Source organism: Helianthus annuus, chromosome 14 (assembly GCF_002127325.2).
Source record: "Helianthus annuus cultivar XRQ/B chromosome 14, HanXRQr2.0-SUNRISE, whole genome shotgun sequence".
NCBI classification, from domain to species: domain Eukaryota; kingdom Viridiplantae; phylum Streptophyta; class Magnoliopsida; order Asterales; family Asteraceae; genus Helianthus; species Helianthus annuus.
The window spans coordinates 157,074,350-157,085,707 of record NC_035446.2 but is presented as its reverse complement, the minus strand read 5'-3'; positions in this window follow the sequence as shown (position 1 = coordinate 157,085,707).

The window sequence follows — 11,358 nt, the reverse complement described above, 5'->3', positions numbered from 1 at the left end:
TCAGGTCTGTACTTTCGTACAACAGAGATTCCAGGAACTATCGAGGGTTAAGATAGATGGTTCGGCGAACAGGTCAGTACTACCGTACAGCAGAGTTGCCTACTGATCTATCAGTGAATTTGGCCAAAGATGGCACTTATTATGGATTTTGGCCAATAATGGCGCTTATTATACAGGGTTTGGCCTTTTTTTTTTTTTTTTTTTAAGGCACTTATTAATAAGAGAATATCATAGCATCGCGTCTAGGTCAGTACCACCGTACAGCAGAAGAGCAACTATGATATCCTCCGAATGACATACCAATATAAAGACCCGAAATCTCAGACTTTGGCAATCCGTCAACGCAAGATTCAAGACCATTAAGCCATATGCCGCAACGTGTTACCCACTGAGGTGCGTAATGCCTGAGAAAAGCCAGAATTCTTGTGTAGATATTATGTTCGGCTCCCTACCAGCAGTTTACTCGTCGGTGTTGCTGAATCTACCGACACGTCGTTGCTTGGTACCCTGATTGTATATTGTATTCTGTTCAAAGAGATGACAAAGTGTTAGCAATTTTCTATCACTTCTTCTAATAGGAGTCTGACATAAGCATCTGTTTTAAGGATTTTCTGAATATCCCCCCTAAAATTTTTATTTTCGTAAGTCCATTAGCCCGAAAATAAAATTTTAACAAGAAAATCTTTTTGGTGGGAGACATTTTTCAATACTAGTTTTATTTTCAACAAGCAAAAGCTTTATTATATTGATTTTAATTAAAAGTTTTTTTTTTTTTTTTTTTAATCAACACAAGATTCATTTCCAGTCAAGGAAATTAACCATTTCTAACCAGGTTACCAACTGGTTAAAACGGGTTTTGTCAAACGCTTTCGTAAAGATGTCGGCCCGTTGCTGTGTTGTATCCACAGGCACCACTTGAATATAGCCCTTTTCGTAAGCGTCTCGAATTGCATGAATGCGAATTTCGATGTGCTTGGTTCTTGAGTGGTGCACGGGATTCTTCACAATTCCCAGACAAGCTTCATTGTCGATGAATATCGGAGTCTTCATGATGTTGATTCCGTAATCCAGCAACTGATTCTGTATCCAGAGAACTTGTGAACAGCAACTGTATGCCGCAGTGTATTCCGCTTGAGCTGTTGACGTGGACACTGTTGTTTCCTTCTTGCTTTGCCATGAAATCAGCCGGTTTCCCAGAAATTGACATCCTCCGGATACGGACCTGCGATCCACTTTGCAACCTGCATGATCGCTGTCAGAATATGCAATTAAGTCAAAATTGCTATCTTTAGGATACCAAAGCCCTAGTTTTGGAGTTCCTTTCAGATAGCGGAAGATGCGCTTTACGGCAATTTCATGGGATTCCTTTGGATTTGTTTGGAAACGAGCGCAAAGACAAACTGCCCACATGATATCAGGTCTGCTTGCTGTCAGATACATCAAAGATCCGATCATTGAGCGATAGAAGGATTTGTTCACTGACTTTCCCTGAGGATCTAAAGTGAGCTCTGTTTGGGAGGCGAATGGCGTGCTTGCCACTTTGCAGTCATTCATGTTGTATTTCAAGAGAATGTCCCGAATATATTTAGCTTGATGAATCAGAATTCCATCCTCCCTTTGCTTCACTTCTAAACCCAGAAAGAAATTCAGTTCTCCCATCATGCTCATTTCGAATTTTGCCTTCATGATCGATTCAAACTCTCTGCACAAGGCCTCATTGGTTGACCCGAATATGATATCGTCCACATAGATTTGGACTAGCATAACATCTTCCCCTACCTTCTTGGTGAAGAGTGTCATGTCAATCGTCCCTCTGGAATAACCACAATCCAGAAGGTATGTGGACAGAGTTTCATACCAGGCGCGTGGAGCTTGATGAAGGCCATAAAGTGCTTTATCCAATTTGAAATAACGGCCTGGAAAATGAGGATCTTCGAACCCTGGAGGTTGACACACGTAAACTTCTTCCTTGACTTTCCCGTACAGAAACGCACTTTTGACATCCATTTGAAAGACCTTGAAGTTTCTATAAGAGGCATACGCCAGGAATATTCTGATTGCTTCCAATCTTGCGACTGGAGCAAAAACCTCTTCGTAGTCAATCCCCTCTTCTTGTCGAAAACCCTGCACCACCAATCGAGCCTTGTTCTTGATAACCACCCCACGATCATCCATCTTGTTTCGAAAGACCCATTTAGTGCCGATAGGAAACTTTCCTTCAGGTAAATCTACAAGTTCCCACACTTTGAGTTTTCTGAATAGGGATAATTCTTCTTGCATTGCCTGAACCCAGCTGGAGTCTTGAATAGCGTCTTCGATGTCACGTGGAACTGATTGTGATAGAAAAGCTGCGAAGAGACCTTTGTTGATGCTTGCTGACTGCCCTCGAGTGCGTACTCCTTCTTCTACTGCGCCAATGACATTTTCAAGAGGATGATTTTTATTTGTCTTGTAACCTGCATTTGTCAGAGATTCGATTTGCTGCGGAAGGTTGGTGAAATGTTCGTCGACATAAATTATTGGTGGATCATCGTCTTGAGTTGGCTCATTCACATTTGCCTGTGAAGAAGAAGCACCATTGTCTTGGGTGTTCTCAGGCGAAGTGTCACCATTTGATTCATTTACAGCCATAATCGGATCAGCAGATGATGGAGATAATCGAGTGGTGAAAGGAGTCAAACCAATGTCAGACGAGTCAAACAAAGGTTCAACTTGAACGTCTTCGACTGGCTCAGGGTCAGACGCAGTTTCCGGAATTTCAAAGTTATTGAAGATCACACTCACATCATAGAACCAGTCAGGAGTGCTTCCAGTGTTGGTGTAATTTCCTTCTTGAAAGTCCACGTAGTACGATTCGATCACCATCTTTGTTCGTTTGTTGTAAACACGATAAGCCTTTTGAGTGGATGAATACCCCATAAAGTAGCAGATATCACCCACTGCTTCAAACTTGACGAGATTTTCTTGAGTGTTCAACAGAGTGCACGAACATCCGAATGGCCTGAAGAAATCTATAAGAGGCTTTCTTTTGAAGAGAAGCTCGTATGCTGTCTTTCCATGAGGTTTCACGATGAGCACCCTGTTCAGAACGTAGCATGCTGTATTAACTGCTTCAGCCCAGAAGATAATTGGAAGCTTGGAATCCACCAGCATGGTTCTTGCAGCTTCAATCAATGTTCTGTTCTTGCGTTCAGCAACTCCATTTTGCTGAGGAGTTCTGGCTGCACTGTATTGAAGATGAATTCCTTTTTCTGCGCAGAAGGATATGAAGGTCTGATTTTTGAATTCAGACCCGTTGTCGCTTCTTATGGACTTCACTTTCCGTTTGATTACGTTCTCTATCAAGGGAATGAATGCTTTTAAGACTTCAGCAGTCTCGCTTTTTGCTTCAAGAAAATATACCCATGAAAATCGAGAGAAATCATCTGTTACAACCAAACAATAAGAGCTTTTAGCGAGACTTTTAACACTGATAGGACCAAAAAGATCCATGTGCAGTAACTGAAGTGGTGCAGAAATCGTGTTCACTGCTTTGGTCTTGTGAGGTTTCTTATGCTGTTTTCCCTAGGCGCATGCAATACATTTTTCAGAAAATGGAAATTCTTTAATCGGAAGACCTCTAACTAAGTTTAACTTAGATAGTTTATTCATATTTTTGAAATTGACATGGCCCAGTCGTCTATGCCAAAGCAGTGACTCCGATTCTGAAGCTTTAGAGATAAGGCATGTTAGATTGTCATTTGTCTTGGCATTCTTCATGTTGAGCACATATGTGTTGTTCTGTCTTGGAGCAGTAAGCATGATCATTTCTGCAGGAACAACATAACCCGGCTTCAGGAACAGGCATTCCATGTCATTGAACAGCACTGAGATTCCTTTATCACACACTTGAGAGACGCTCATGAGATTGTAGCACAACTCTGGAACATAGTTGACATTTTCCAGCGTGAGAGCTTCGGATACTACATCGCCTACTCCAACAATCTTCCCTCCCTTTTCGTCTCCGGCAAAAGACACGAAGTCGCCATCAATAAAGCGGAAGTTCTTCAATAGTTCTTTTAACCCCGTCATGTGTCTTGAGCATCCGCTGTCGACGTGCCAGATGTATTCCATGAGCATTCGAAGCCATTTCTGGAGCTTGTTCTGATATATACAAATATACAAATATACAGATTAGTTTGATTTAGGAACCCAAATCTGTTTCATTTCAAATCTATCGTGGTTTTGACCCACTTTGACCTCTTTTTGTTTCCAAAGATATGCAGTTGACTCAACCAGATTTTTAACAGATTTCTTTAGATAGTTTATCTGATGCGTGACACTTGTAACAAAATCATATTCTGGTTTAGGAAACTTTTTGGTTTTGCAATGTTTCGCTGTGTGTCCTAAATGACTACAGCGAAAACATCTTTTATGTCTGGGCCTTTTGATGTGAGAAGATGATGTATGTGATGAGAGTCTTGAGCTTTCAGCTTTCTTTGTTTTCTTGTCCACTCTGCTCTCATCTTCGGGATATTCTTCATCACTGTCTGAATCGAGTGAGTTTTCAGACGTGCTGTCCTCGCTTGAACTTTGTTCTTCACTAGCTTCATAACTTGAACATTCGAAGCTTTCATCGCTAGTTGCTTGATCTTCAGTTGAGGTTTCTGAGTGCGAGCTTTCTGATGTTTGTTCGTCTTCTATGTTATCTTGATCTTCAGTAACACTCTTTTCCGATTCTGTCATACCTGTTCTTGAAGGAATAAACTCGGGAATTTCCTTTGTAAGGAATTTTCCAAAGCTATTCCTTTTTAATTCTGGTACAAATACAGGAGACTCACAAGCAACATTATCATCACGACACACATAATTCAAATCATGACATTCAGACGCATAAGGTTCATGATCAAGGGTCTTAAATGTAGGCACATGGCCTTTACAGTCATCCACGGGTTTAATTTTAGGCACTTGGCCATTACAGTCATCCAACCTATTTAAACTATTACATTCATCCTTAACATTGTTTTTAGAACAATTCCAGACGAACCAGTTAACGGTGGAATAACTGTCGCCTGAGTAACCAATTCCTATTTTTGACCCTCCGCAGTCTCCATCATCATCGCACACATCCTCTTTACACTCAATGGAATCTGCATTGCTTTTAGAATAGTTAGCAGTTGTTTCATTTTCAGAAAATTCATTTTGTTCAATTGAGGATTTTTCATTTAAGAGTTCATTTTCGGGATGAGGGGTAGGCATAGGCACGTAGTTTTTGCTGTGAGGTGGAAAGAAAAGTTTTCTTTCATTTCCGTGCCTATCCTTATAACCAATCCCGTCTTTCACAAACGTTGGTCGTTGGCAATTTTTGATGTCAGTAAAGGCCTTTTGACTGACATTCCATTTATCTATGATAATCTGGAGTTTGTTCTTTTCATTTAAAGCTTTTTCTAATCTTTCAGTAAGATCATTTATGATAAAATCTTTTCTAAACACAAATTCTTTAAGAGTTTGCATTTCAGCCAAAGTTGAATTCAACTTTCTCTGATATGCAGCCTCATTTTGTTTAAGCTCATTATTAATTTTTAACGCTTTGTCCTTTTGCCTTTCAAACTCCAGATTTAGGAATTTATAATGTGCCACGACATCAACGCAAGCTTCGGAGCATAACTTCTCCTTAAAACTGAGTGGAATACTATTTACCAAGTCTTTGTCAGCCTTCTCTTTTGTTGCATCTGCTTTCATGGCTGTAGCTTGAGCTTTATCCTTTCCTTTCTCAGCATCTTTTTCAGCTTTATCACCAGACTCCACTGAAGGCAGAATACCTTTCAATCCCTTGTCAGCATCATTGTTCCCAGTTGGGATTCCCGTTGTCTGCTTCTCAAATTGCTTTGCAGATGACTCACTAGAGATTTTGGCCATCAGGGCTTTGCTGACTTGTTCCTTAGCTTCAGTGATCTCTTCGCTCCAGTCATAGTCTTCAACAACCAAAGCCTTTGGCGTGCTGGGAGAAGCGTTGCTTTTGTTCTCTTCGACAGTGATCTGTTTAACAGTAGGAGTAGCTTCACTGTTTCCCTCTTTCAACATCGGACAGTCACGCTTGAAGTGTCCAAGATTCTTGCAGTTGTAGCACCTCAGCTTAGACTTGTCAAAACCAGCTTTTCCAAGACCTAATCGCTTGCCTGTCTTGTCTTGAAACTTCTTCAATCTCAGAGTGATCATGGCCATTTGCCATTTCAGATCCATTTCTTCCATATCATCTGGATCAACCTGATACATGTCTTCGGCAGTAAACATCTCATTCTTCAATTCCCCAGACATTAGGGCTTCATAGCTGCTTAGGAAAGTGTTGAAGAGTGCCACATTCTCGGTTGAAACTTTCAATGCTTGAGTGTCGACAGTGATCGTCTTCTCAACAAGTTGTGGGGCTTTAGATGCGCTTGCGGAAGCATTTGCATAAATTAGATCAGAAGCTTGTGGAGTAATGCCCCCTGAAGCGAGAAATGCTACATTCTTCAATCCTGCTGAAGGTTGAGTTGCTTTAGGTTGATATCCAGCAGTGTTCATCTCTCTCTTGTTTACGTCCATTTCAAATGCCCTTAGAGTGTTGATCAGATCTGACAGAGTAACAGGATTAGGATTGTTGAGGAAATCCTTCTTGATCATCATACACTGCAGGCTCCATTCCTTGGGGAGCGAGTCAAGCAATTTCTTTATTGCAGCACGATTGGTTACAGGATTTCCAGCTTTCTTCATTTTGGTCATCATGTTTAGGAAGCGGCTAATGTGATCAGACAAGCTCTCTCCACGGACTCCGCAAAACATGTCGTATTGCTTTTGCACCATATCTCTCTTGCTTTCGATTAGTTCTTCATTTCCCTCATAGTACTCGATTAATGCATTCCAGAGTGCATTAGCAGTTCGGTGTTCTTCAAACATGTTGCAGTCGTTTGTTGATAAAGCCATGGTTAGAGCGGCGTGTGCACGACGATCACGTTGAATGAGGGCCTTGTCTTCGTCAGTGAAGGTGGTAGCATCGTTGTTAGTAACCACCGCATCTCCTCTAACTACCGTTGGAACGTGAGGTCCGGCCGTAACGGAGAGCCACAGATTATAATCCGTGTACTCGAAGAACGATTGAATGCGTGTTTTCCAAGTGCTAAAATCTTCCGCTCCTTTCAACTTTGGTGGGCGAGTTGTGGTTCCAGTTTCAAGTTCCGCTTGAGCGATTGGACTTAGTTGATTTAGCGACATTCTTCTTTGTTTTTGACAAACGTGTGCTGAAACAGGCTTAAATTCGCTGACAGACTATTAAATTCGCCGGCGAGCGATGTTGTTGATAATCTTCGCTGACTTGTTCGCTATCTCCGCTGACAAGTTGTTGGATCCTGCACGAACAACCAATCTATCTACGCTGACAAATCAAACACCAAACGGAGTTAGGTTATAATTGCCGGAAACCGTGATAGGAACGCTGTGATTCGCTAGCACGGTTCTCGAAGTCGCCTTCGATAATTTCGCTAATGGGTCAAATGATGCTATTTCGCTGATGATCAGCAAATTCACTCGAACGATAGTCGGCTAATTTGCTGATTATGCGACGAAGCACTCAGCGATTCAAACTATTTCGCTGAGTTCAACGCTGTGTTCGCTATGTTCAAAATATATTTTCGCTGTATTCAAAATATCTTCGCTGTATTCAAAAAATCATCGCTGTATTCAAACTAATTTCGCTAACCAGAGGGTTTATCACGAACTAAAACCCTCTAATCACTCAAAAACAGCCCAAAAACCATGTTTTGATGCACCAAAATGACCAAAATAACTCCCTAACCAAGTATTAACAACAACATATCAATTAAACACACCACATCAATCCATTTTAAGCCCAAAAATTTGAAAAACCTTGAAACTTTGAAAAACCTTCAAAACAATGAAAAATCTTAACAAGAACACAACAACCAAGAGCACAAAGGCTCTGATACCAAATTGTAGATCCCAAAACGTATCCGGATCACAGTGGTTGGTTGTTTTAGTCCAAAACACCTATTGATTAAGTGTTTGAACTATGAATAGTCAAGAAATATCAAGAATGAAGATGAAGGTGAAGCTAATGGATTGATGAATACAACTAGTGTTGTATTGAATCCAAACAGAAAGATATAACAATAAACAACCTTGGAAATCAGATCAAAGCACAATATGAATGTAAACAACACTTGATTCCACCAAGAGCCAAAAGCTTCAATGTGTTACAATGCTTGGGGTATATATACTAGTTTCCTGACTAGCCAGCAAATTTATAAATTTGCTGGAATCTTAACTACACTAGGTCAGGAATACAACTTCTAGATAATTACAAAACAACCCCCTAAACATTCAAAATGCATACAAACTACAATTAAACTAATCCAGTACAAGTACCAACGATCTCACATGCTCTAACAGTTATTATGTTTTATTTTATTTTTGTTTTCTTGTTCCAACAGGAAATTCACCAACATGCCTCCAATAGTAAGAGGATGAGGCAAGGGTCCCATGCGTGGGGGACCGTCGTCAGCTGGACCATCTCACAAACGCACTCCATCGGCGTCCTTATCCTCCTCCAACTCTCACGATATGTGGGGTCAACCCTTTGAGCCGGCAAGACACTCAGTCTCGCTAAGCTCTTCGCCTTCCTTTCATCCGTCTTTCGGGCCGTTTGCTCTAGACGAGCCCGAACACTCTCACCACTCTCAACAATCTCACCATTCGCACGAGTCTTACCCATCTCATAACTCTTTGCATTCCCATTCGTTTCATCATTCTGACTCCCCCTACTCCCCGGGACAGTTCAACCCAGCCGATTATGTTAACGATTTTCTTGGCTACAACCCATTGGGCCCTGAGGACCATTTCTCTCAGGAAATGGAGATGGATGATGACCCTGACCCGGAAATGCAAACAGGAACCCCGGGCCACCCTATCAGCATATCTAGTGGGTCTCCGTTTTAGGGATCCCCATACCGTGGGCCCGACTCTTTCCAGGAGAGGATGGGTACCTATGATTTGTATTTTACCCCTTCCTACCATAGCTCTCCAGCCCAACCACCATTGGTTGAACCTCAACTTCAAGCTGTTTCACCACCACCACTCCCGGTAGAGGAGCCACCGCAGCAGCCACCGCAGGCACCTCCCGAGCCTCCGAGGCGAAGGAGGAACGCACGCATGTCCGTGCGAGGAGGACCCCGATTCAGTTCTCCTCATGGTTTGAGTTCCTATCCCCCTATTCCAGAGGACCCCCAGATGGGTGGGCCCTCAAACGCGGTACCGGAGGCTAATCCTCCGCAAGCTTCTTATGCACCACCTCAGCCGCCTGTGGGTTTTGATAACCCAATCCCGACGTACCCAGGCTCATCCGGGTACAATCCTTTTGAGAACCCGTCAGGGTATCCATCGGGCTATGGAACTCACGACCCATATCTTACGGCTGCACAGTATCATCACCTCTATCCTTCTACTTACCCTCCTATGCATCCAGCTGGATACCCGGCACAGGGTTATCAGTACCCTCCGTACCAGCCACCTCCTCCCCAGCAGCTTCAGCAACAGCAACAAACTCAGGAAATTTTGGAGAGGCTGGATAAGGTTGAAAACAAGACCAGGAAGAACAAGGAAAGGCATACTAGCTTCATGAAAGGTCTTGCGAACCTTATCAAGGGGAAGAAGAAGTAGAGGATTGTTTTGCTTTCTTGTTTGTAGTAATCGTGTCCCTGCGTGGACATTTGTTTAGTTTTTGTATCAAGTCCCTGCGTGGACTTATTTTCCTTTCTGTATGCCCCTGCGCGGGTAGTTTGTCTTTTTCTAAGTCCCGTTTAGGGCAGTTGTATTTATTTTCAGTTAATGAAGTTTTACTCTGGTTTTTAATTGTGTATTTTATTACACCCTGTTATCTCTTTTCAATTTATAATTGATCTGCCAAAGAAATTCTTAGAGGTATAACCTAGCCAAAGTATTAATTGGCTATGATGGTACAACCTTTTTAAGACAGCAAATCTATGTTAACATCTGAAAACATGTTAGCATTCCCAGCTGTGCGGTACGAGAAACCACACAAGCTTCCAAAAGGTACTTGGATCCTTCCAAGTCACATAAAGCCAAAATGATCAATGTGAATCATGGCTAGTGAACATCGATATGATGTGTACACCAAGACATCCATTTGAGATACATGCTTTTAAAGCAAAGATGTAAAAAAATGGCAATGGAAGTACAATCTATAAACTTCTTGTCAAAAAGGCGAAGAAATTTGTTCAAACCTTAAAAGATCCCTGCTCTTCGAGATCGTTAGCTAGATCGTAACTCGTCCTTGTAACAAGCTTTCTAAGCTATTTAAATGTCCTTCGAGACGAGTATAATGATAAATAAAAATGTCTTTTATGACATTGGCAGTGGTGAAAATTCTATTTTCCCTTGCCTAAAAATGTATAGAATAATGTATTCTATTAACTTCTAGTTATGATTTGAAATGGTCTAAATGGTTTAATAATACCATGACCATCTGATCTTCAATGCGATGAATCTATATGTAATTTAAAATATTATTATTGTCTATATTATAGCATTCTGAAATGGCTGGCTCAGACAAAGCAAACAGTCATCCAGCAGAGGGCAACACCAGAATAAATATTACTGGTGCCGAACTGCAAGCCCTAATCACCGCAGTGGTTTCTCAAGCGGTAGAGGCTAAATTTAAAGAGTCGAGTGTTGTTCGGTCTCAAACTCTTTCGAGAACCCATTCTCAACCACATACTCACAGGAAAAGTGAGTCCCTGCACTCGTCTAACCAGTGTAGTGTACCTAAAAAGCAGATTGTTCTTGAGCCTACCCCTAGGCACACCAAGGGTTGTACCTACAAGTATTTTGTCTCCTGTAAGCCAAGAGACTTTACAGGAGAAAAAGGGGGGTTAATACGACCGTGTCCTGGATATCCTCGGCTCATTTCATTTGAAAATGGCCACGACCTATGCACGGGGTGTAGGCATACACCCGACAGATGCAAATGCTAAATAATCCACATGTTGGGGATAACTCCTTTGTGGGTTTTAAAGTGGTGAGTTTGTTAATCATGTCCGGCTTCCAAACCGGCCCCACATGTATGACAAACATGTAAAACTGTATACAGGATCTTACTAAAGATTGTCCCAAGTTATAAATGATTTGTGCCTTGAGCACCTAAATCAATTTTCTTAAATGTTTTCAAAACGTGTCAGTTAAATTGTATGTACCAGTGTATACTGACGTATTTTCCTAAAAACTGATTGACATGTACTTCTCGAAATAGGCTGGAGCTATAGGGTGTTATAGAGGATCTTGCAAATCCAATAGATACCCGGAGTCTGT